Source organism: Castor canadensis, chromosome 3 (genome assembly GCF_047511655.1).
Source record: "Castor canadensis chromosome 3, mCasCan1.hap1v2, whole genome shotgun sequence".
Classification (NCBI taxonomy): Eukaryota; Metazoa; Chordata; class Mammalia; order Rodentia; family Castoridae; genus Castor; species Castor canadensis.
In genome coordinates this window covers 132162074-132188486 of record NC_133388.1, presented here as the reverse complement: position 1 = coordinate 132188486, position 26413 = coordinate 132162074, and the positions used below count along the sequence as shown (strand labels likewise).

Below are 26413 nucleotides of genomic sequence, written 5' to 3'. Positions count from 1 at the left end.
GATACATAGATAGATAGATATACAGACAGATAGAGTCCAGTAGGATTTCACAAACTATCTGAGGTAATAAACTCCTAAAGAGAAAAGGGGTATTTTGGGTTCACAGTTTTGAAATTCCAAGTCCAAGATCAGTTTTCCCTGTTGCCTTTACACCTAGGGTGAAATAGCACTTCATGACAGGAGTACGTGTTAGAGCAAAACCACTCACCCATGGCTAGAAAGTGAAAAAGAGGAAGGTGCTGGGGTCCACTATCTGCTTCAAGGTCATACCCCCAATGACTTGAAGACCTCCCATTAGGGAGGTCCTTCTTTTAAAAGTTTCATCACCTCCTAACAGCAACAGTTTGAGAATAAAGGTTTTCCATGTAGACCTTTGGGGGCATTTCAGGTCCAAACTATAGCTGACAGATAGGTAGATAAATAGATATGTAGGTAGGTAGATGATAGCTACCTAGGCAGACAGGCATAGATGATAGATAGATAGATACATAGACAGACAGATAGATAATATGTAGATATAGGTAAATATAGTCTCAGAAGAGAAAGAAATCATAAACAAATCTTAGGACAGTAGTTAACTTCTGTGAGAGGAAAACAATGGGAGCAAAGGTAAACAAAAGAAGACTTTGAAGGATAAAAACAAACTAATATCATAACAGACAATCTATCCCACCTCTTCTCATCTCTGTCCTTTTATTTTTCACTGGTTATTTTCAAATCTTTTTCTTTCAAAAAGTAAGGATAAAAACAAACTAATATCATAACAGACAATCTATCCCACCTCTTCTCATCTCTATCCTTTTATTTTTCACTGGTTATTTTCAAATCTTTTTCTTTCAAAAAGTAACAGGAGATATAGAAAAGGGGACTATGGGTTGGCACTCAACAATGTCATCTCCTTTACTCCTCACAAGAACTGGTAAGCTGCGTGTTACTTTACTTACTCTAAAGACACAAAACCAAACCCAAGGATAATTATCTGCACAATGTCTCAGAACTTTACAATAGTGGAGCTAAGGTTCAAATTCACATCTGTTTTATGAAAGTCTATTTTTGTAAAAAGTGATGCAATTATGTCATGTGATATATGTTGTCATTCTTTCAAACCAAAGAACATTTTTTTATTTAGGAGGAAAGTGATTTCCACTTTGCTTTTATCAAGAAGATGTTTTGAAATGTAGTATAATGATGCCTAAAATTTAAATGGAAGTTCTTGATGTACCAGATAAACTGAGATACAGTTCAGTACACATTTGTTCTGCACAGATTTTGAGAGATAAAAATCACTACCAGAACTAAACTTAAATGATAATATTTGGTATCAAAATCACTGCAGTTTCCTTTAAAGTATGAGAAACAGGAAGGGAGGACATAAAGGTGTCGGCATGGGAGGCTGCTTTCTCTCCTTGTCCCTGTTCATGCCGTGCAGCAGGTTGGTAGTCCAAAAAGAGACTCGTTGAAGTTTCTGGTTCTGTTGCCACTGTGGAGCCACACCCTACATTGCTTAGTCAGGACCATCATGGTGGTCCTTTATTGTCACAGTTAAATTTTACATGTGGTACCCATAAAACATGAGGTAGTGAACACAGAAGACTTTTCAGCAATCATATCAAGTCCAAACACAGCCCACTACCAGAGCAAAAAGGAAATACTCCTGCCTTCAGGAGGAGAAAACCATCAAAGAACAAAACCAGCTCATTGCCTTCAATTAAAAAGTTCATCAAAGGAAACACACCCAAGAAAGAGAGAAAAATCCTTCAAAATGGAGTGGAATTGAACATGATAGAGATAATTTGATCACATTAACACAAAGAGCAGGAAAAAAGACTCATAAACAGTTATCTTGAATAAGATGGAAACATCAAGTAAATAGAGAAGCTGGTAGCTATGAAATGACAAATCAACATGTAGTCCTCCAAGGACTAAAGTCTAGGGAACCCTGTTTCCTCTTGTCTTCAACATTTTTTCACCAGCAAATAAAAACAGAACATTAGGACTAGATTTCCCAGGGCAGGCTGTGGAAGCTGCAAAGAAGGTAAGACAACTTGGCATGGAATAGTGGGTAAGATTACTACCATGACTTCTGCAGTTACTGATGAAGCAGCTTAAATTGAGCAGTTCAAGAAAGGCCATCAATAAATAACAGTGTAGAAGAAGCAGAGGAAACAGTTAATGGTGACACCACCCATCATTCCAGACACTGGTTATTCATCAGCCCATGCGGAAGCCACATATAAAGCCCGAAGTATTTGACTACTATTATTTCATCTTCTGTCAGTTCCACCTCTGACGGAAGAACTACTAAATACAAAACCTGCTCCTCTGTTGAAAACAAGAAGCATGCCAGAATTCTCCCTCATTTTAGACATGTATGAATTGCTTGTGTCCTGTGGTCTAACTGAGCTAGAGTATATGGCACTTACTTTTCCAGTCCTTTTCCAAGATGTTATTTGTCAGGTTAATGTGAGATAATGACCATTCTTCAGGGAATCCTGGAGCAAATGTATGAGATGATCCTTTTTATTACTTCTAAGAAGGTATATGCAGACAGGTTACTGAACATACTAGACCCTAAAAGGCAACTGGTTAAACAATGGCTTTTCCATGAACATTGTGTTTGTAAACAAGGAAACTATATAAAGACCTAAATATCCTCAGAAGGGTTCTTTCAAAAGCTGTAATAGTTGACAACTTACCACAGCCTTTACATGTCAGCTTTCTGATAGAACCCCTACAGAAATAAAAATAAAAATGGATAAAGATAACAATGCACTCCTAAAGTTGATTCCATTTCTGGAGAAGCTTGTCGACCTGAATGAAGATGTGGACCTTACCTTAGAGACAGATTTCACTTGCATAATTTGAGAAGTACAAAGACTTGCCAAATCACTGAATGGGTAGAGAACGCAGTGCCCTTTTGCACTAAGAAGAAAAACTTGACATTACTGTTGAAATTTTGGGGGTTTTTTGCCCCATTTTGGTTTTTTTTGCCCCATTATTGGCCAATAATAATCAAGGTTTACAGAAAGAGACTTTATCTGAGACTGAATTCACCAAGTAGGTAGGTTAAAACAGAAGTTTTTGGAACTAGTGTAACTGCAGCGAAATTTTTTTCATGTACAGGACATCTGTAGTTTATAAAGAACTGTGTGACTGCCACCAGCAATTTGGCCCGCAGTTACACAGGATTGTGTGCTAGTAACACAGATGAAAATGGACTTTTGTTTTCTCTCTGTTTGGTGCTTGAGGTGACTTTGTGGCTACTTTTTTGTTTCTTTATGATTTTCATTTCAACAGCAATGACCAGTACAATTGTTTTATTTTTCCATTAAGGTTTACAGTCTCTTTACATTTTTGACTATATTAGATTAAAATTTCATTACATATTTCTATAGTAGAGGTGCCTTGTAGCATTCAAGAAATAGTCAGTTTTTAATTTATTATACAATTGAATGGCTCGTTTCCTCTCTGTCTGCCTGTATAATTGTATATTTGTTTTTAAAACATTCTCTACTTTTAGTCCATGTAGGTTTCATTTAGAATAACATACTTATACTTTGTTGGTAATATTCTACTGTATGTGAAATCTCTTCAAAAATCACAAGACTGGGTAGATAAGATCCAGCAATACCACTCTTGGGGATATACCCAAAAGACTGTTACTCCAGAGGCACCTGCACATCCATGTTTATTGCGGCACTATTCACAATAGCCAAGTTATGGAAACAGCCAAGATGCCCCACTACTGATGAATGGATTAAGAAAATGTGGTATCTATACACAATGGAATTTTATGCAGCCATGAAGAAGAACGAAATGTTATCATTCACTGGTAAATGGATGGAATTGGAGAACATCATTCTGAGTGAGGTTAGCTTGGCCCAAAAGACCAAAAATCGTATGTTCTCCCTCATATGTGGACATTAGATCAAGGGCAAACACAACAAGGGGATTGGACTATGAGCACATGATAAAAGGGAGAGCACACAAGGAAGGGGTGAGGATAGGTAAGACACCTAAAAAACTAGCTAGCATTTGTTGCCCTTAACGCAGAGAAACTAAAGCAGATACCTTAAAGCAACTGAGGCCAATAGGAAAAGGGGAACAGGTACTAGAGAAAAGGTTAGATCAAAAAGAATTAACCTAGAAGGTAACACCCACGCACAGGAAATCAATGTGAGTCAATGCCCTGTATAGCTATCCTTATCTCAACCAGCAAAACCCCTTGTTCCTTCCTATTATTGCTTACACTCTCTCTACAACAAAATTAGAAATAAGGGCAAAATAGTTTCTGCTGGGTATTGGGGCGGGGAGAGGGAGGGGGCGGAGTGGGTGGTAAGGGAGGGGGTGGGGGCAGCGGGGAGAAATGACCCAAGCCTTGTATGCACATATGAGTAATAAAAGAAAAATGAAAAAAAAAAAGAATATACAAATGACTAATATGCAAAAGATTTAAACCATTACCCAAATGGTAACAGCTTGCAAGGGCAAACAGGTGTAATGGATGAAGGTTCTCCTCAGATAACACTGCTCACCAATCTTTGAGGCAAATAAATTCAATCACTGTTGGATTTGAATTAGCTCCACTGCCTTTAATTTTCTCTAGGAGTGAGTATTCAGCACAGTAAGTCAGTATTTTTAGTTACTTTGCATGGACTAGGTGAGCTTCTGTGATCTCTTGATTACAGTCACTTGAAAACCCTGTTGCAGTCTTGGAACCTAACAGTAGCTATGCACAGTCAGTCCTGTGGCACGGTACTTCCCAAGTCACCAATGTAGCTAATATGCGCTCATAGTGTGGTTTTCTGTTGTATGACAACAGTCTGTAAGCCTTGGTTCTCTAATGCAGCTATCACAAGAGGTTGATATTTTATAGTGGTGTGTAATCCCCTTTGGGGGCAGATTTTTATAGATGGTAGAATCGGTGAAACTTGATATGCTTTGCCTCTCAACTGCATGAACATGGGACAGGTTTGGACTGTTTTTATGTTAAGGATGTCAAGTGATGGCACTTTTTCTTAAGAGAAGTTGATATTTTGTGTGCTTATTAACAAAGTACAGTATTGGAAATTATAGCTGAACAACTGGTAATTGAGGATTATGTCAGTTAATTTTTTGTGTATATTATTACCATTTTACTTGTAAAACTTATTGTACAAATCACATATGACTTCATCTTCAAGTGAATCCTTAAGTAAGGAAATCTTTTAAAGAAAACATTTTCTATTTTTCTATTTTTTATTTTAAAGACACAAGTTATGTCAATTTTCAGTATTTGAATGAAGATTTAACTTTTCATCAGGTTTAGGGTTTTTTTAAACTATATTTTTGGTTGGGTGTGTAGTTAGCGATTGCGTCACTGAACTGTTTCAAAATCTAGCATCTAGGCTAAGCACTGTGACTCATGCCTGTTATCTTACCTATTTGGAAGGTAAAGATCAGGAAGATTGTGGTTTGAGACCAGCCTTGACAGGAGGTTTGTGAAAACCTATCAGAACCAATAAAAGTTGGGCGTGGTGATGCACACCCGTCATCCCAGCTACACTGGAAGCTTAAAGGAGAATTGTGGTGCAGGCCAGCCTATTTCAAAAATAATCAAAGCAAAAAGGGTTGGGGCCATGTTTCACATGGTAGAGCACCTGTCTAGCATGCACAAAGCCCTAAGTTCACATTCCAGTACTGCCCACCCCCAAAAAAACCTAGCATGTAGAGCAAGCTTGTTTTGTGTAAGATCTTTATTCATTAAAAAAAGTAATAATCATATCAATTTTTCTGCAAAAAAATTTGCAATTCAGAATACTGATTCTTTTCATTGAAATGTATTTTGTTTGCAGGGAAAATGTTGCAGATTCATATTAATGGTAATCTTTGAAATGTATCATCTTTTGGGCATCTGTATGCTATTAATCTTATGTCTTTCTTGAACTCAAATGTATATATGTTACCTTTAAAAAAGGGAATAGGAATATTCACATCTGTTTTGAAAACTGATTTTGAAACACTTTCAATATTTTTTGGCCCTTAGGTCCTGTTTTACTTCATGATATAAACCTGCATACAGAAAATTTCCATTTTTAGTTGCAAGGTAACTTTTCACAGGTTATCATTCTTTTGAAGTAGGTATATATTTGAACAAAGAGTAGATAGCGATTGCACAATTTTTGAGATGTAAAATTTCTGCACAAAGGAGCATCCTTCTTTCTTGCTGTGAGTCATGGCTTGGCTTAATGAGAAACAGTTAGCATTGTGTAGGAATTGTTCTTGCTTTTGAGACACACAAGAGCAAGCATTGCAGACCCCCTCACGTTCAGAGAGATACTGAAGAGTTTTAAGACAGTGAGATCCACCTAGCATAATTTTAGAACTTCATATCAAATTCTAGAAGCAGTCTCTTCTTTTTTTTCTTCTTTAGACAGAGGAGATTTTATTCTGGTGTGGACCCTGCAAAGATGGAAAGTCATGAATCCTTTATTAGAATTTAGGATTCTGTGAGCCATTCCTCAAGCAATCAGGTGCTCAGTTCTCATCTTCTCTAAGTAGTTACAGGAAATGTCAGTAAAGTCTAAAGTACCTGTCAAAAGCATTATTGTTTACCAGGCCCTCAAAAAGTAGCTGATTCATTCAGGTCTTGCCCTGGATCTCTGTTCCTTACCCATTCACAATCTGCCCTTCCCACTTCTCTCTGGGTGTTTGCAGTTCATGCTGTGAATAGCAATTCATTCTGGGCAAAGGATCCCTAATGGCTTGGATTACACAGCTCCTGTGTAACTGGGTCAGGTAGGCTGAGGTAGGGTGGAAGAAGTGTACCTTACTTTCTCAAAACTGATCTGCCTACCAAGGCTTAGAAAACTAAAATATGTCAGTTATTTTGGCTGGACACTAAAAAGGATGAATGTGTTTGCCTAATGAGTACTGCTCTCTCTTGAATCATTTTCTGTTAAATTAGGAAAATACCTGGACCTGAACCCTAAACCTTGCAAATTCACAAACTCTCAGCGCCAATTGAGTATTGATTTCCACTAGAATAAGTATACTCTTAAGAAGTCAAATCTGAGTCTCATAAGTATGTAAACTATACTACAGACTTGTTTTTTTTTCTATAACCTTCACTATCATTCTTTGGATGTCAAGAACATAAAAATCAAGTTAAACTTTTTATGTATCTTCTTTTAAATGTGAGCTTTAAGGAAAAAGAAAAATTGAAGTTCCATTTTTGTTTCTCCTATGCATTTTTTAAATGTGCATACACTCTGAAATTTTCTAGGACTTCCTATTTAGTCAATAGATTGGCAATGGGCACAGACTTGACATTTTGTGGGAATAAGTATTCATGATCTGTTGCACTAGCTGGTGAAGACAGTTCATCGGAATGTATTGTATATTTCAAATTGCTCAGAGTAGAAATTTAATGTTCTCACCACAGAAAGATGGCAAATTGATGAAGTGATGAATATGTTAACTAGCTTGACAGAATCTTTCTACAATGTATACATGTAAAAACATAACATTGTACTTCTAAATATATATATATATACATAATTATTATTTGCCAATTAAAAGTATATAGTTTTAAGTGTGTAATAGCATTGAAAATTCCAAATTTCAGATCTTGGCTTATATAATCAAATGAATAGAATAAACAAGTGATTAAGTATAGCTAATATAAATACTCTGAAAATGTTCAGTTATATCCCATAAGGAAAATAAATAAATTTTTTAAACGTTAAACATTCTAACAAACATTGCAATGCCAGTGAAAATGAGCATAAATGTTAATTTTCTTGGAATAGAAAACAAATTTTTAATGCTTAAAAGGATATAGCATTGTCTGTTTGCTTCAGCATCAGCTAGCTTCAGCACCTGCAGTTCTTGAACCAGCACCATTAAGCCCAGCTCCAGAAGTAGGGATGGCCCCAGTGTGACTAGGATGGGCTCCGTGAACCCTTGTGCCATCATACCAGGACTTTCCTACTGAACTCCACATGGTTTACAGCCCCACCAGTTTGGTTTGGCACTGACCACCTTCCAGGTCTTGTTGATACAGTTTTCTACCCTAAGGGGACAGACCTGTACCCTTTGGTTTTTACCTTTACCATTTACTAGCTAGGTGATTTTGAGCTAATCATTTAATGTCAATTTTAATCTCTAATTATAGTCTTTTAAATGAGGCTATTAATTTATAGAATTGTTATAAGAATTAATTGTAAAGTACTTAATACAGTGCTTTTCATGTAGTAAGCTTTATGTCTCTGGTAGATACTATGCCACTCATGACCCAGTGTAGGCAGACCTGTCCTTACTTACAATCCATGCCCAATTGTCACCTCTGCTAAGGGGCACCTATTGTTCCTCATAGCCCTTCATTCACGTTTTGTAATGTCATCTCCAGCCAAGATCAGATTTTGAAAGAATTGGCCTTTGAACACTTGGATTTGCAAGGTTGACCAACCAATGGGGAGCCCAGGCCTAGAACAATCCCTCTGCAGAATCTTCCAAGTTCTTTCTCACTTTCATTGGCTCTCAACCCATGGATAAAACACCGCAAAATTATAGCAGATAAGCAGACAGTGTGTTTTATGAGGTTTTGTCACAGGTGAATTATGTCAACCTAATTTCTATACAACTGTGGTAAATACAAAGGGATAAATATGACAGTAATGGCTTGGTCTTTAAGAAAGCCAACGAGATTATCTCCTTTTCCCTGTAAGGCACTTACAGTCCTCATTCTGTCTCCTTGGTAGCCTCTCTCCTGGCAAGTAGTGCATGATGGTTTCTCTGCCCAATGAAGGCCTTGGTTTGTTGTTCTGACATGCTCCCAACGGTCAAAGCCAAGGGAAACATCACCTTGAGGTTATTTCCTTATGGAAATTGCTTATTTGTTTTTGTGGTGCTCATACTACTTTTTGGTAACCGTTTTACCATTGCCATGCTCATTCTTTGGCTGATCTCAGGAATCTCCCCCTCCCTACAGCTGCCATTCTGCTTACCAACCTCCCCAGCACAGCCAGTGTGCAGGGAGAAACTTGCCCCAGAGTTTTCTAGGGTCCAGGTCTTCTATGGATACACTACACTGTAACCAGGGTTCCTCCTCCAGAAGGCTTCCCAGGTTCTCCTCTGTCAGCTGGGTTTGAGGTAACACCAATGGCCTGAAACTGGCCTGCTCCAGTCACATATACCAGCCTTTAGCTTTATGATGAGAGATGGTGTTGAATTCACTTGTCTCTCTCTAAACACAGAGGGTCAGACACAGAATAGATTCTCTGTTGAGTTATATTTGTTGAATGTGGAATGAGTGAATTTTTCTCACTAACAATGAACTGATGCCAGATGACTGAGTCCAAGGACCCTGCATTTTTTTCCTATAGGGCTTTCCTTTACCACCTTAGGAAGCCAGAGATGCTGGCATATCTCTGCTCTCCCTGCCCATCCTTGCTGAAAATTTTTGACCTGGACTTGTTAGTTGTAGTGTGGAAAACCATTGTCTTCTGAGAAGTTTTCTTTTTAAATCATGCTTTTCAAACTCCTCTAAGATATGACCCATAGAAACAATAGTTTAATTAAATGCTCATCTTTATTATGTGTGACACCCTGTGACATTTTCTATTCTAGTCCATTCCTTTGCACCTTTTAAAAAGACTGGCCACCACTCACTAAATTGATTTGTATAGAAGAAGTGCTCATTTAATTAATCAAAACCACCTACCTAAATACACTAGCAATCTGTAGATCCAGGGAAATACAGCCTAATTCTGATCAGTTTGAGAACTGTCTTCTGCAATTGAAGGGTCCCTGCAAAAACAAAACCTACCATGTTGTCTGTGATTAGGTTTCAGTAGCTTCAGTCTCCAAACACTGTAATTCCTCACACAGCTGTTAATTGTGGACCAGGGACCGACTCATATCTGTTTCTTGCTTATTTCAACAAGGGTTCGCTTCCAGATCCTCAAAGAATTGAGCCTTTCTCCAAAGATAATGTAGAACCCATCTATGTCTGCCTCCTGCATATTTGGCTTCTTCTGGTTTGTTGCTATCCATATGACACAAATCTGAGTTAACTTGCATCTGTCACACATTGATCCAATTCATGGGCAATCTTTTCCCATTCATGTCTTCTGGAAACTTAACCATATTTCTCAGATAACTGAGATCCTCTTCTGTCCATTTGAGTGCTTTTTCAGTAGATTTAATTTACATTTCTTCCTCTGTTCTTTTGTCCTTGGGATTAAAAACTATGTTCATAAATTCCATTCGGGGGAGTGACATCAGCAAAAATGGTATAGACATACCATTATAGACAGCTCCACATACGCATCTGTCCATTGTTTCTTCTGTGCTCTGTTCCTGTTTTCCAGCCAGTCATTCATTTGCTTGTCAATTTCTTTACAGAAGCACCATGCTTGTAAGACTGATTATATGTTATTTGTAAGGGTGTATATACAGGGGTTTCAGGTTTTGGTTTTTTAACTTCAACTTTCTTCTGTTTTGAAATGTTTCATGTCCAGTTCTAGTCAATGCATGTTCCTTTTCCTTCAATCTTGTTTCTTTATATTCAGCATAAAACTGTGGAGCTTACTGGATTAGATGAGACAATGCTTTTAGTATAAAGTACAACCAAATTCCTAGCCTGCATGGAAGCAAATTATGCTATTGTGGTTTTATTAGGAATCTTTTTTTTTTCTGGAGCACAAAGTATTGATACATCCACACTCTTTCTGCCTTCTTTTTCTTTTGTCTTTTTTTTTCTACTAAGTAGTTCATTCAGTTTTTTTCCCATGTAGATGGACCAAACCACAGCATAATAACTCACTGTAAAAAATAACAAACAAGAGTAATTTCAGCATTTCTCATTTTCCTCACCCAACTTTAGGAGAATCCAGCTGTTGCCCATCTGGAAGTCCATTGATCAGAATGTCATCATACCTCTGCCTTTGTTCTCCATCCATCAAATGTCATAGGTGGCCACCAACTATCTTAATGAGTGTCTACATTTTCATCTTTGTTCTCATTTAGGTACAAAGTTAGTGAAAGTGTACAATATGCTTTTTTAATGTTGCAGATGCAGTATTCCAGAGGTGCTATAGGGGCAGGGAATCTAAATTGAGTTTTTAACCTATGACTAAGTCATAGTCCAGCATTTGAAAAAATACAAAGATGTTATTCATATGAAGCTGTCAATATTCTGCCATGATATGCCATAGTACAGTCTGTGGTCACTGAATCTAAAATAGATTAGTATTACTTTTTGTCATAGAACTTTGTTAATTCTTTTTATAACACCAAAAGCAATCCATATGCATTTTATTCATCTATTTATGTCCTTATTTCTCTGTCTGCAAAGTAAAAGATCCAGTGGCAGACCTCTGTCTTACTCACAGCACGATCTCTCTGGAATATCTTGATTGAATTATTAAACATATGAATGAGCCCTTGCTACCTAAGTATATACTACAAAGTTTGGTTCTCAAAGGCCTCTTTGATTCTGTCAAATTCACTCAGCTGATTCTAGCTAATTGTTTTTAAAGGAGGGGATATTTGCAGGGAAGAGGGCTAATATCATATATGGCACAGAAAGGGTAGGAACCAGGCAGCTTCAGGAATCAAGGGAGTGGATATAAAGGGAATGTGTCATAAGATTGAATTGTCTCCTCTCATTGTTCAAGTTCCTAGGAAACAGCATCTGATTGGTGACCCTGTTTCTCACGTCCTTCTCTTGTCCCAGTGAGGACAAAGCAAGGTTACTACTGAGGGCAAGACTGCATGTAATAGGAAGGCCCAGTTAGTATCTCAAAGAGAAACTGCGACATTTTGTATCATCTTTTTTATGCCTCTCATTCTTGCAGGAGTTAACAGTTACAGCAGGTAATGGTGTTGGCTATGTAACTGAGGTAGTATTTATTAGTCTTCTAAATGCTTCATTCCTGAAAATCTGCAGATATCTAAGAAATCTCCCACAAAAGACTTTTTTTGTACTCTGGTTTTGTATTAGTATTATTTTTAATCCACGTATCCAAAAACCATTTAAAATATCATTTTGTGCTCAGTAATATATAAGGTACTATGGAAGTATATAATAAAAATGAGTTATTGAACTTCCTTCCTTCAATATAGTCCAAACCAGAGTCAAGACATCTGACATTTTAAGAAACTGATATAATATAGGATTGTATCAAAATTTGCAGTTAATGATCATATTTTTTCATTCTGCCTGTCTAGAAAGAAGCTAAAAGTCCTCCATTATTTATCTAGAAAGTAGTGGAAATTCCTCTAAATTCTTTGGAGTAGTTAGAATAAAAAGCATGGTTGTTGGTCTTTACTCCAAATGTCCTTAAGCCATTGGTTGAGTTGATAGTTGATTTAATGTACGGATAAGAGAAAGAAAGATATTTGAGGGGAAGGCTAGGTTTTTGTCATGGGCACTTGGACAGACATTGTTATCTTCATTGGAGAGCAACAGATTTCTTGGTCTCAGGAGAGTTAGTTGGGTTTTGGACATGATACAGCTAAGTTGCTTGATCCTCCTCTAAACTTCTTACTTTTTGTGCAAAATATACATGTTTGCTAGCAGAAAAGGAAAGGAATGTGGGGTGGTGGGGGAGAAAAAGAGAAAGAGATCTAAAAGAATTACCAAACTAAAAGAAAAATAATTATTTAAACATTTACATTGCATTTAGTGAAACAAAGAAATCCTGTCACTAAATTTGCATAAATTCATAGATTTGCTCTTTCCAATTTTTCTTTTAGTCACTCTGAAATTAATTCTTTTATTTTGTCAGTCAGATACTGAGTAGACTTTGTCTTTTCACAATGGTCTTCATTTGCCCAGAGATGTTAAATTTCTCCCATTTATGATTAAGTTCCATTAACTGAGTTCAATTTAGCAAATCTTAGAATTTCAGATACAGACAATCCCTAAATAAAAAACATGGAAATTGTAGTTGTGTCATAAAAAGAAGTTTACTTTTGTTAGTATCAGTTTGAAAATGTGCAAGGTGAAATATTGAGCTAGAAAATGAAATGGTATTTGGTACTATGCAGCCTACAGGATAGAGTCAGTGATTTTATCATAGGACCTACTTCACTCTTAGCTCCTTCACTTAACTTTTATTCTTGATGCTCCAAAATTGTTTCGGGCTGTAAAATCCTTTAAAATACTCTTCCCAAAGTGTATTATATGGGACTTTAGTTTTTTCAGAATTTAATTTTCCATATTGGAGGATAAAAACAACAGAGGAAATTATTGGATTAAACACATTTAGCAATTTTCATTCCCCAAGTTCATGGAGATTTACTGAGATAAGCTGTAGTATATAAAACTTCTTAAACTTTTGTAACTATGCCTTCTTTCCATTTTCTAGAGAATCTTAAAGAACCATTATTTTTATGGAAAACATTTTGGGAAATGCTAGATTATATTTTCTGTTTCTTATTCTGTAGAAACATTGGTTTGAAATGATGGCATTTACACAATGATTTCAAAGGCACAAATATAGTTAACAAGGAATAAGGGATTTTCTGATACTGATTAACTGTCATTTACAGTATTCAATTAATGCTTATCTTGGTTTTGGTGTATGATATTGAATTAATGAATTAAATAAAATAATTTTAAGGCTCATTAGTATGTTACAGATATTTAAAGTAGAGTGTAGTATAAGCTTACTTCATTGTTTACCCTTGTTATTTAACGTTCCCTGAGCTTTATCTGTTCTAGTGAATATGTCAGTCTGATTTAATATTTGTGCAACACGAAGTTACGCTGTGTGACCACAGCTATTCCAGATTCACTAGCTCAAATAGTTTTCTACTTTGTCATCTGCTTGTTTATAATTTTGGTAAGATATAATATTTCAGTTCACAATGTGCATTTAAAAAAGATAATGACTAACTGTATAAGTTAAAGAATTACTTACAAGTAAGCATATGTATTGTGTAGCACAATTGTAATACTTAGAAATTTCACATTAGAGTAATATAAAATGATGAGCTACATAATGTCTGCCTATTTGTCATTTTGCATTGGGTACAGCCTCAAAGTACTGTGTGACAGGGTCATTGCTATCATTAGCCCCCACCATGGTGCTTGACAAACAGTGCAAATGGGGACCCTATCAATACTCCACACCTGGAAGTCTATGGAACCATTCTTTTCCTAAGGAGATGGATGGTGGGGATAGCAGTAACCCATGATGTTAGCTCCTACTCTTATGTTTTCATATTAATCATAGTTCTTCCAGAGCCAAATGCTGAACTGCGCATGAAACCATCACCTTGTCAGCAAATATGCACATTTACACATGCACATGAAACTTACTTGAAAACAATGGTGGGTTATGTTGAATAAAGAGCATTGTACTGTATCATACTGACAATTGTTATTTTTCTTGAGAATATAAGAAATAGGTACCAACCAGTAAATGAAACTAGATGTTCCACATCAGATGTATTGTTTTAGTTTGTTTGCTCTTTTAGAACAAGGAATTTTGTTTTTATCAGAGATGTTTAGTGACCAGAATTAGTAAGAATTGTGAAGACAAAGTCTTAGGACCTCCATATGAATAAGACAAATCTGCCCTCCACTGTAGTTACCCACTCTGCATCCAGCAGTGACGAGTCACCACATGGATGCCTTGAACAAAGCAATCAATGGTCAGCATAAAAACATCCTTAAAGTATAGCCAAGAACCTCAAAGCCCATAGCCTAATAAATGTGGGTAATAATATCTTTATACACAAAGATTAACAAAACAGAATTTATTCAAAGATTTCCACACACAGCAGGAAATGTGGTTTAACAAAATTCAAAATTAAGGAAAGAGTATAAACTTTTTCTCAGGCCTATAACAATTTTGTGCATTAATTCATGGATGAGAGAACATGCACTCCTAGTTGGTGGTTGAACATATTAGGTTGAAAGAGAAATTTTGCTAGGTGTGAAATTAAAAGAATGATAAAAGAGGCCTTTCATGCTGCCTGTGACCTACAGAATGATTGCCTCCTTACAGAATGAAGCTTTTTTACTCCAAATAAGGAAAATGGCAATGATGCTAGAGGTAGAGCTATGAGAGATGCATCCTTTTTAGTGAAAAATATGTCTTTCCAACTAATTTTTAAAAGATTCTTCCGGTATTCCTTCCTCTTGCTCAGAATATCTGATGTCCAATAAATCCACTATGATCTGTCCTCCTTCCTAAATTCTCCCAATTCCACCTTTCCTCTCCATCTCCCCTATCATTGCGTTAGATCAAGCCCTCATGGCTCTTGCCTGGGCTGCTGAAGTCACCTTCTAACATCTCTCCTCCCATCTTCAACACCTCTTGTTGGGTATCAGAATGATCATTCTAAAATGTGAATCTGATTACATCATTTTGATGCTCAGGATCCTTTACTGGCTATCCATCACTTTTAAGATGAAAGTCAAGAACATGAGCGAGACATTCAGGGGTCCATATTACCTTACCACTCCTTTCTGACTGCTTCCCTATATCTCTGGCCCCCTGACACTTATCTTTGTTTGCTTTCAGGCATCATCTCATTCAAGAACCCTTGTGGTTCACTTCAACACTATCTGACCTCTCAGTGTGTGATAGGAGCCCTCCACCTTCTGCCAGGGTACTCTGCGTATAGTGTACTCATGACATGCATCACATGTCATCATAACTGTCTATTTTCATATTTGTGTCTTTACCCAGCCCATGGGCAACATGGCTTTTGGTAGGCCTCAGCAGTCATTGATACTCTTATTATCATAATTCAAAAATGACATAACAGTCACACTAAACTACATTGTACCTGAAGAAGAGAGAATAGTCACACATTCAACCAATATGATTTCCAGATCATGGTTTCATTCAATAAACAATCATTGAGAGAGAAAGGCAGGCCCAGGTCTGAGGATGACACCTGCAATTGCTCCCTTCCCACCCAATGCTCTCATGATAAGAATTCTCATTCCTTTCTCAGGTGAGGAGGAGGAGGTTCCATCTAGCCTGAAGTTAAGCCGTGCACCAGCTAAGTGTGTCAGAGTCCAAACCTACACTTGCTTCATTTCTGATGGAGGATAATTGAAGTCTTTTCCCTAAAACATAGAAGCAGAATTATTTCCCTGAACTCATAAGCTGTGAAAGGGACCTGGGTGAGCAGCCCAACTCACAGTTATAGTGGGACAATTTAATGGCACTTCTGCAGAAACAGCCTGGAACCCTGTAGAGACAGACGGAGGAAGAGAGGACATCTGCCACAGCACCCCTCCCATGCAATTTAACTCAGGCCAGGGGCTCCTCCAGCTGTGCGTGGGGATGACCTGCAGCACACATCTTGGAGTGTTCTGTAGATTCATGGCTTTGATTGGTTCTGTGTACACCACAGAATGTCACTACTGTTTTTAGCAGAGCTGCCATGTGGGAACTGAGGTAGTCACGGATAGAGACAGAAGGCATACACAACTTGGAATATGGCAGATTTTACAGTAGAGTCATTAAGTGCAATTTGCTGCAAATATTAGATAGTAAAAAGAGTAACTTTTAAAAAGTATTCACCATTAAAAATGGATGAACCTATGGGTAGCGATAACTTTATTTTTAGCGAAAGTGATACTATAGTTTATTAGGAAAGGAATATACTTTCTGTAGATGGAGGGCATGTTGTCTCTAGAGTAAGAAAGAGAATGACTGGTAGTGATATCTTTTAAAGAAAATCAAATTTTATCTAGGGTTATTTGAGAAATTCTTATTTGTTATGCATTATTTATTTGACATCTTTCAAGTTCTCATTTCTCAGAAGTTTTAGTCACATGCATGAGATATAAATGGAATAATTAAATACAATAGTTAAAAATTTGGGGAAGAACAAAATCAATGCAATGTATTGTTTTCAACTTAAATGAAAAATTCTCCTAAAAGATGGAACAACTTGAAGAATTTAATAAGACCTTTCCCTGGTCTGCAAAATGAAGAGAAATGAAGTCTCATGAATATTCCTACTATTACTCTTTACATAAGAGTATGCTATCTGTATTCTTCATAGCTTCCCACAGTTGTAATTATTCTATTTGTTTTCATTGTGTGAAATTCATTAAATATTTGTTGAAATTTATGTATGTGTAAATTTTTTATATTTGTATCTGTTTGATATACAAGCTTTACACAAACATACATATATTGTATCAAACATGCTTATATATTTATTACATTTCAGCCTCCAAACTTTGATTCTAAGTTAAGCAATTCATTAAAAGAGAGGTTCCTAAACAGTCCTGGTCATGAGACTCCCTTCCATTCCACTAATATTGGGTTAAAGAGAAATCACTTCAGTCAGAAATGTCTTTCTTACCATCAAAACATTTTTCTCTTTAAAGAACTATGAAAAGTCTTGTCTTTGCAGAAGCACAACAGTAGCTGCTGTCGTGACTGGACACATGCCATCAGATGTCCATGGCTAGGTTCACAAATCTAGCCTACCTGCTCTATAAGGATCTTCATGATCCTTTGCTTAAATCCCTTCTTCATGGGATGCAGGCTGTGACAGAAGCCTTCCCTATTTCTGAAAGGCACAGGTTGACAGGTAGCATTCACTGTCCATTAATTTTGGCTTAGCACTCTAATTAGTGCTCCTAGGCAAGGCCAGAGGTTGTTAAGGAAGGAGAGAGCTGGGAGGTAGCAAACTAATGGTGATGAAGCACATCCCTCATCTTGCACTCCACCTTCCCTCAGAACCTGATACTTTCCTTTAGTTATTCCAGCCACCAGGAACACAGTTAATGCTCAATAAATAACTGGATGGATGGATGGATGGATGGATGGAAGGGAAGGGAAGGGGAAAGAGAAAGAAGGGAGGGAGGAAAGAAGGAAGGAAGGAATTGAACATTATTTCACATTTAAACTCTTTTCTTTCTGAATTTCTCCTTTTTTTTAGGCCATTCTTATGTCCTTTACTCTCTGTGCCTCCTTCACTCCAGTCCTTGGTTCTCCATGTGACTCTATTGTCTCTCTGCTTGTGTCTACTACATTTATGTGTGTTTCCCATGCAATTCCCTTGACCTCCCTACAACAGCTTAGTCCTGCATTGTCAAATCCAGCTGGACATTCCCATTTACACCTCTACTACATCCTCAAATCAAGTATAGCTATGGACAAATTAATCAGTTTTTTTTTCTAATTTTGCCTCAAATTTTCCTGGTCCCTATGTAAATCATGATCTCTTAGGCACCTGAGCTGAGACCAAAGAACCATTTTCCTTCTGCTTCTTCCTTGCAGCCTTCCTTTTGTTTCAGGCCTCGCTGCCTGCTAGCTCCTTCCCCCTCCTCCATGTGGGTTGTATTGCAATTCTTTTCTAAGCAGTCTCCCTGACTCCATTTGCTTCCCACTAAAGTTGATACTATATACTTAAGAATAACTAATTTTCCCAAAATACTTCTTTGTTCATTCTACTCCATGATTTAAAAATCTTCAGGCAGTGGTTTTCCATATCTACCCTATAGATATGACAGCAATAAATAAAGCAATGAGAAAAAAATCAAAACTTAAAAACAGTAAGGAAGGAAATCACTTTTTATTTCTCCTGGTAAAGATATTTTTAAAATCACCATCTGTGTTAACTATTATTACATTTAGGAAGACATTCTAATCCTAAAAAGTAGGAATAATAATCTCAGAACATAACTCAACCTGGAAATAATGGGACAATACTAATAATTGAATATTGTGATTTTATGAAAAGCTCAAACCATTGGTTACTATTATCTCCTTGCTCTATGGGCTAGTGGCAAAATCCTTGTGGCTTACAAATGTCTCTGCTGAGCCACTGTCTCACAGGGGAGGGGGAGCCTCAATGAGCTCTCAGCCCATCTACATGCATCTCTCCAGCCTTCAGCGTCTCAGCCTGGCTATGTCTGAGCTCTGGTGGTTTTGCTTCAGAGGGAGATGACATGTTGTCTAAACCCAGTAAACCTCAGCTTCCTCCTCTCTAAAGTGAAGAGTTTGAAAGAGATGACAATGCAATTTCTCCCAGCACTGTGTATTGACTGATTGATGATTGGTTCATTTAATCTAAGATTGTAGGTTATACATTCATTCAAATCTCGCTTTCTGTTTCATAAACTCAAATGAAAATGTTGAGGATTATAGGCAAGGATTTTTGCATCAAAACATGAATGGTAAATCAAAATATGCAGCTGAAGTTGTTATTCACACCTGGTTAGCTTGTCATCAGCAGTTACTATGGATAACATGGGATGGAATACTCACCTCACACCCAACATTTTGGAATGTGTGGGGGAGGTGGGAGTGGGAAGCATTTCATTGGAGGGCATCTTCCCTTCTGTTTGATTTTGCTATGAAGGAGCCATTGACCTTCCACAGTTGCTTTGGTCCCTTTGATTTTGCTTTATTTGCTCCAAATTGCCCCTATCCTTCTTGTCCCAGCCAAGGTAGAGTTCAAATTGAGGTAGCCATGACAAGAGAAGGAGGGAGGTAATCAATTCATCATATCAATTAATTTTCTTTGTTTTTGCAAAGGAATTACCAAGCCTGAGAGTCCTCATTTTGGCAGTGGATGCAATGTCATGAATCTGTTTTGTAGACTTCAAATGCCATCCAGAAAGGCTAAATGAAAAATGAGTGCCAAGAATCAGACACAGGGGTAACCTGGGAAATTCCACCTGAAAGTAGAAATACTGACAAACCCTAAGATCCCCACCCCACTTCCTCACATTTGAGGATTCCCTCCCACTCTGTCCATGTGAGGAGCAGAGTTTGAGATACTCCACTGCAATGGATTCTCTCCCACTCTTCCTTCCCAAGGACCAATGATCATTTCAGACACATTTCATCACTTCCTTGATGTTGACATCACTAGCAAACCGATGGATGGGCTTGTAAGAGAAAACCTTTCTGTCCTTTCCTGTTTTACCTCTCTCTAGCAAGGCATTGGTTGGCTCAAAGTTGAATCCCATCTCGTTGCCATTCTGACCACAGATCACATCTGGCCCCTCAGAAGTAATTTTCCATTTTATTATGCATCTAAGTCCCCTGACTTTTGTGACCTAGCAGAAGATCCTCTGGATAGCGCTCCAAAAACATGGAAGTGGAGTTCTCACTTTTGGGGTTGGTGGGCAACTTGCTAGCCATTTGTGATTCTTGACTGAGTGCCAGAAAGAGGCCATTAGCAGGTGCACTGCTGGGAAGAGCCCATTAGCACCCAGCTGCCAGGCTATGGTCTGTAGTGGGGAGTATACCATATATTCACAGCCCAGAAATTGTGCTTCTCTGCTTCCTGCAGATGGCTAGGAAAGCTTGCAAAGATGAATCATATTCTAGAATCACTTTGATACTTTATCCCCAAGACATTGAAAAAATAGGAGAAAAGTGAAAATTGTGCTAATTCCTCCAGATATTTGGTGTACAGGGGACTTCATAAATCTTTATGAACATACAGAGAAACATGTAGAAGCAACTTGGAAGTTGCCCAAAGACTCATATGTTTTACCCATAACAGGATCTCGTTAAATAAAAAAACCCATATTTTAAAAATTACTCATAAGCTAAATAATAACAGCAATAAAAACATATCAAAATCTTAGGATGACAGCTCTCCATATTCTAAAAAGTGTGGGTTTTGTCCTCCAGGTCTGAAATCTCTCTTGTCCAGGCATTTCCAAAGAGGAGATGAAGGAACCCCCAGTGTGTGTGTGAGCTCCTGGCAGCCTGGGCCACCTTCAGAACCAGGACCATGCATTTTGGTCTCTCCTGCTGTCTTGATTCTGACTCTGTGTGATCCCTGGTCTCACAGCTTTCTCAATGCCACATCGTTTTCAGACTTTGCCCATTTGTTCTTGCTGCCCATTGTGAGTAGGCCTGAACAGGAAGGAGGGAGAGTGTGTGGGTAAAGAAGGAAGTGGTTATGTGGAGAGCTCTGCAGACCAGTGAGAAGCCACTTGACATTCTGTGCTTCCATCTAGGCAATTAATGATAAGTCAAAGTCACTTAATTAAAAAGGGCAATTTACTATAAGGATACATTTACTGTAAGGATACAAAAGTCCAGGGAAAGCTACAACACCTGGCCTCAGAAAGGGCAGGACATGGAGCATGTTGGTGGATCTCTACAGTAGTAGTTCACAGATTCATTCTAGTTTTCTACTACAAATGAAGTTTATCTCTATTCTTAATGCCTTCTGTTTTCCTATGCCAAATCCTCAGTAGAAAAATCTATCCAAACCACCAGTCTCTCTCTCTCTCTCTCTCTCTCTCAATCTCTCTCTCCCTCTCTCTCCTTCCTAATCTCTCTCTAGGCCAGAGTTAAAGTAAGACTCTGGAACTGCACTTGAGCCAATCAACTGAGTTGTGAGAAGGGCATGGCTTTGTGTTGCACACACTCCACAGGCTCAAGAAGAAGTGGAGTCCTTAAGAAGGTGTGGGAATGCCATATGTGCAAAGTATGTCTAATTACCTGTTCAAGAGCCATGATGCATGACACATGACCATGCACCTGACTCTCCAGCCTTGGAGCACATTGGGAGGTGAAAGGGGAGTCCCTCAAAAGTGTGCAAATGCTTGGACTGTGATTTTAAGAGAAAGCTACAAAATTGAAAGTCTGACATTTGCTTTAGTCCACATTTGTTTTAGCTCCTTCACCCTATGCAAATAGCTGCCTTTAATATTGGGTTTGGAAAATGCAACAAGCATACTTGTTGCAAATATACTGAATAAACTATGAAAAGATGTTGCAGTAGAAGATGGTATTTTATAGGCTGTGATTATTCCATTTGTACATTTAGATATGAAAGATAAAAGTCAGATAAAAAAATCATCCTAAGTGGGAAACCCACAAAGAAGCATGGGGGTGAGTATCAGAGTCAATGCTGTATTGATCCCCTGAAGACTGAATTAATAGCACCCAGGATTTAGGAAATATGGTAAAGATAGATATTAGCAAAATGAAATTCCTGTAAAACAGGGGGTAAAGCCTTCATTACCACATAGATGCAGCTTTCAATTTCACACTGGTGTAATTTTAACAGCCTGGAGCTGCTCAGACCTGAAAATGCTATCAGTTTTACCCTACCTATAGGATTGGATATTCTTCTCTAAAAAGAAATTTTTCCTATTGTATTTAAAGCAATGAAAGCCAAATTTTTGAAAAAAAAACTTTGGTTTCCACCTTTGTCTATTTATAGCTACTTGGAAAATACTTTCATTGAAAATGAACATGGATATTGAACTAAAATGACTAATAAAACACAAGACATATTATTTTATAGTTCACCCCAAATTAAGAATGCATTTGGGGGCTGAGTCTGAAGACAACTCCTGAATTTGAATGTTTTTAGTCTTAATCAGATTTTACTACATGTTTTATACTGAAATCACTCTAAATTACACCTCTCACAAAACCTTATTACTTCCAAATTCAAACTCTTGTTAAAATTTATATCACTAGCTGTTTTATTTGGTAGGTACACGGGTGATGTTGAGTGATTTTAAGGTAATTGAAGCATACTTATTTTAGCAGGCTTTGTAATCTGGCAGCCAGTGAAACAAATACAGTAATATATAATAGAGGGGGATATTGTATGACTTATCACCAAAAATACAATAATCAGCCAGGTGTGATGGAGTTACTCAGGAGGCAGAAGTAGGAGGATCTCAGCTTGAGAGCAACCCAGGCAAGGTTAGCATGAGACTCTATCTCAAAAACAAACTTAAACCGAAAGAACTAGGGGTGTGTGACTCAAGTGGTAGAGCACTTGCCTGGGAACTGTGAAGCCCTGAGTTCAAGCCCCAGTACTGCAAAAGAATACAGTAATCCAATATATTAAAGTCACACAGTGAAAACCAGGCATAGCAGCTCTAAAGAAAGTTTCAGGTCACAGCTGTCCTTTGGCTATAGAGGAAGCAAAGCAGAGTGACCGGGAACACAGGCTCAGAATCTAGGCTCCTGGCTCTGTACTTTACACTGTGTGTCCATGGGCAAGAGCCTCTGTTTGCTGTATTAATTTCTTATGGCTGCCGTAACAAACTATATACACTTGGTGGCTTAAAATAGTAAAAATGTATTTTTTCACAGTGCAGGAGTCCAGATACATGAAATAAAGGCTTGGCAGGGGTTGGTTCCTTCTGAAGTCTCTGAGAAAGAACTTGGTCCATTTCTCCTCCCTTTTGATAGTGGTTTGACTTACAGATGTATCTCTGCAATCATTGCCTCTATCCTCTCATGCCCTTTGCTGATCTCTATATGTCTCCTCCTTTTCTTAAAATTATGCCAGTCATTGGATATAGGGTCCATCCTAATCTGGGATGCTTTCCTCACCTTCCTTCTTTTAATCACATCTGCAAAGACTATTTCCAAATAAGGTTGCCTTCTGAGGTTTCTAATGGGTGTGAGTTTTTTGGGTTGGTTTGGTTTGGTTTGGTTTGGATTTTGGTGGTGCTGGGGTTTTGAATTTAGAGTTTCACATTGGCTAGGCAGGTGCTCTACTGCTTGAGCTACGCCTCCACTCTTTTTTCCTCTGATTATTTTAGAGATAGGGTCTTGGTTCTTGCCCAGGCTGGCCTGGACTGTGATCCTCCCATTTTATGTTTCCTATGAAGCTGGGATGACAGACCCAGTTTTTTCCATAGAGATGGGGGTCTCACTTTTTACCCCAGGCTGGCACTGTGATTCTCCCAATCAATCTCCCACATAGCTTGGTATGACAGGCACAGGTCACCACATGCACCCAGCTACTGACCGAGATGGGGTCTGGCAAACTTTTTGCCTGGGCTAGCCTGAAACTGCGAACCTCCAGATCTCAGCCTCCCAAGTAGTGGACATGAGTTTTGTGGACCTCACTATTCAACTGTTTGGTTGTTGAAATATGGATGCTAAGAATATCTGCCTCCTAGGTCGTTGTAATATGTCAGTCAATGAAAATGAAGTGCTTAGAACAGTACTTGGTGTATAGTCAGCAGCATATGTGTTTAAGCCATTAACTATAGTAGTAGATGGAAAGCTCACACTAATTAAACAGAAGTTCATTTTTGTCATGGAATCCCTTACAGATACATTTATAAGAATGTTACCTTTCCTTACAATACCAGCTATCTCTCTCCATCCCTCTTCTTTACCTACAGACTGCTTATGTTTTCTTTAAAAGAAAAGAAAGGGAATCTGAAGGCAAACCTTGGCACAAAGTGATGCCACAGCAACAGAAGGAAGAATGAGCCACACCAATACACAGCCTGGTCTCTGGGTGACAAGGGACAAAGAATCCATCAAAAAGCTCATAACTGCAGATTGCCAAGTTACAAATTGGTAAGCCTTTTTGGGCTAGACAACCAATTCACTTTAATTAAATTGCCTCTGATTGAGATTTGGGCTATGAATCTGACTTTTTCATATTGGGTTTGGCTCTGTGGCAAGCTGGCAAAAGTCTCTTTGCATTAAATTGTTCAAAAGTGTATTTGCCGGGCTATATTTCAAACCCTCAAATTTGTCTTATTCCAGGCCCATTTGGCTGGTGACATCAGAGTTCATTTGCACTAATAAAGTGCAGCCTGTTCCCAGCCTACAGGCTCAAGATGACCTCTGCACACATGGAGATACATAAGCACCAGTGTAAAACTAACCAGACAGGTGAGAACCCCAGGGAACAGGTACGAACTCAACAGTGGAGAGTCCAGTGCTTGACTGTCTTTTCCCTTTCTCTTTACTGCTCATTGTATCAGAGGTGTTAAGGTGAGGCTCTATGGGGCTGAAGACAGGCGACTGCTGGGCTGGATTTCCAGTGTTTTTTGCCTGTGTCTCCCGGTCAACATGAATGAACACTTCACTCCTCAGAGATAATTGATTCAATTTGGTGCCAGTGCAGTCCAGGTGGGGCTGAAGGTCTTTCCAAATGCACATGTGAATGGAGTCACTGAGCCTGCTGTGCAAAGGAGACAATCAAGTGGCTGGCACATGGAGCTGCCCTTGGGTGGATTCCCTGTCATCAAATGCTGCATGGTTAACAAAATCTTGTCCTTAAGCACTGATTAGCTAAAATTAATGCAGCACCCTAGATAGACTGGCTGGTTATACATGCCCCTATCCATCCTTCTGCCCTTTCTCATCTCCCTTCGGCTCTTCCTTGCCCCAGCTCCTCACCATCCCCTCAACCCTAAGACCCTTTATCTTTTCTTTTTCAACTGTCCTCTCATGCCTCACCTGGAAAATTGCTGTTTCTCTTTAAAGCAGAAATTAGGGTGGCCAGGGTTTCTTGCCTTGGAGAATTAGCCAGAGAAAGGGTTGGTGGGAAATCAAGACACCCTTGATTTGCCCTCTCTTTTCAATGATTTTTTTTCAATCATTATCCCTACCACTTCTTTTCATGATGGTGGTCTTCAAAACCTCATGGCAATCTTCATCTTTTTATTGTTGAAAGTGCATCCTTGGGGTCAGGAATGAACTCTACTTGTATTTCTGCTACAAGGTCAAGTTGAAGTGTTAGGTGATTTAAAGTCTTCTTCTATTCTCCATAGCAGATTTTCTTCTGTAAAGTTAACAGGACTTCATAGAAAATATTGTGTGCATTTCACTCTTCTTAACTGAGTTCCTTGGGTGTGGGGGAGGGGGCACAGAGAATCTATATCAACCACTTCATGTCTTGGTCATAAGTAGAGACCTAGCATACAGCAGATGGTCAATAGAAGAATCAAAGGAATCAACACAGTATGGTGCACTTATATTTATATTAAATCACTTTATCCTGATACAGAGTGTCAAAATCTTAGCCCAAAATTTAAGTAGCAAAGAAATAAATCACTTGCTTTATTTTCTGTAACTCAGCTTAAAGCACTGAGCCCTCATGCTGCTGGGCTGGTGTGAAATTAACCTGTCATACTCTGTTACATCCTCCTCTGTCCCCTGGAGTGAAAATCTTGGGTAGCGCCAAAGCCCTGGGCTAGGGATATGTGTGTACGTCTGACCCTGAGCAACTGGGCCCCACAAATTTCAGTTGGTACCAGTGTCTGGAGTCTCCTTTCTGGGCAAGCACCCTCTGGATACTGTGTGCAGGTTCTGTCTGCCTCTTATCCTCAAGGGATCTTTTTCTTGCCAAAGGGCTCCAACAAATCAGGCCCTAATGCCACAGTCTTAGCTCCTCCTCCTTCTCCAATGTTAAGAGAACATTTTTCTTAATCTTAACTGAGGCAGAATGGGTGGAGGTGGGGGATTCTGGAGCCTCAGTCTTCTGCAGCATTTTTCAAGACACTTTTTTTTCCTCCCAGAGAATCTCTTTCTGTTATTTTTGTTTCCTCAAATATCCTTTAAGTGCTAAGGAATTAAGGTTCTGACAAAAAGAAAGAAAGAAAGGAAGGAAGGAAGGAAGAAAGAAAGAGAAAGAAAGACAAGAAAAAATAAAAGTCTTGGTCACATGTTTGGTCTGCAGCAATAATGTATAG

At 38.3% G+C, this 26413-nt stretch overlaps 1 protein-coding gene and 2 pseudogenes across 2 annotated transcripts in view; 2 read left to right on the top strand and 1 right to left on the bottom strand.

Annotated features, from left to right (window-relative positions):
* Window positions 1–26413, top strand: part of Xkr4 (XK related 4) — a 404161-nt gene that overhangs the window by 116247 nt on the left and 261501 nt on the right. The gene's annotated exons all lie outside the window — the stretch shown is intronic.
* LOC109702870 (CTD small phosphatase-like protein 2 pseudogene) lies at window positions 1572–3334 on the top strand (annotated as a pseudogene).
* On the bottom strand, window positions 8984–19948 carry LOC109702868 (dnaJ homolog subfamily C member 1 pseudogene; annotated as a pseudogene).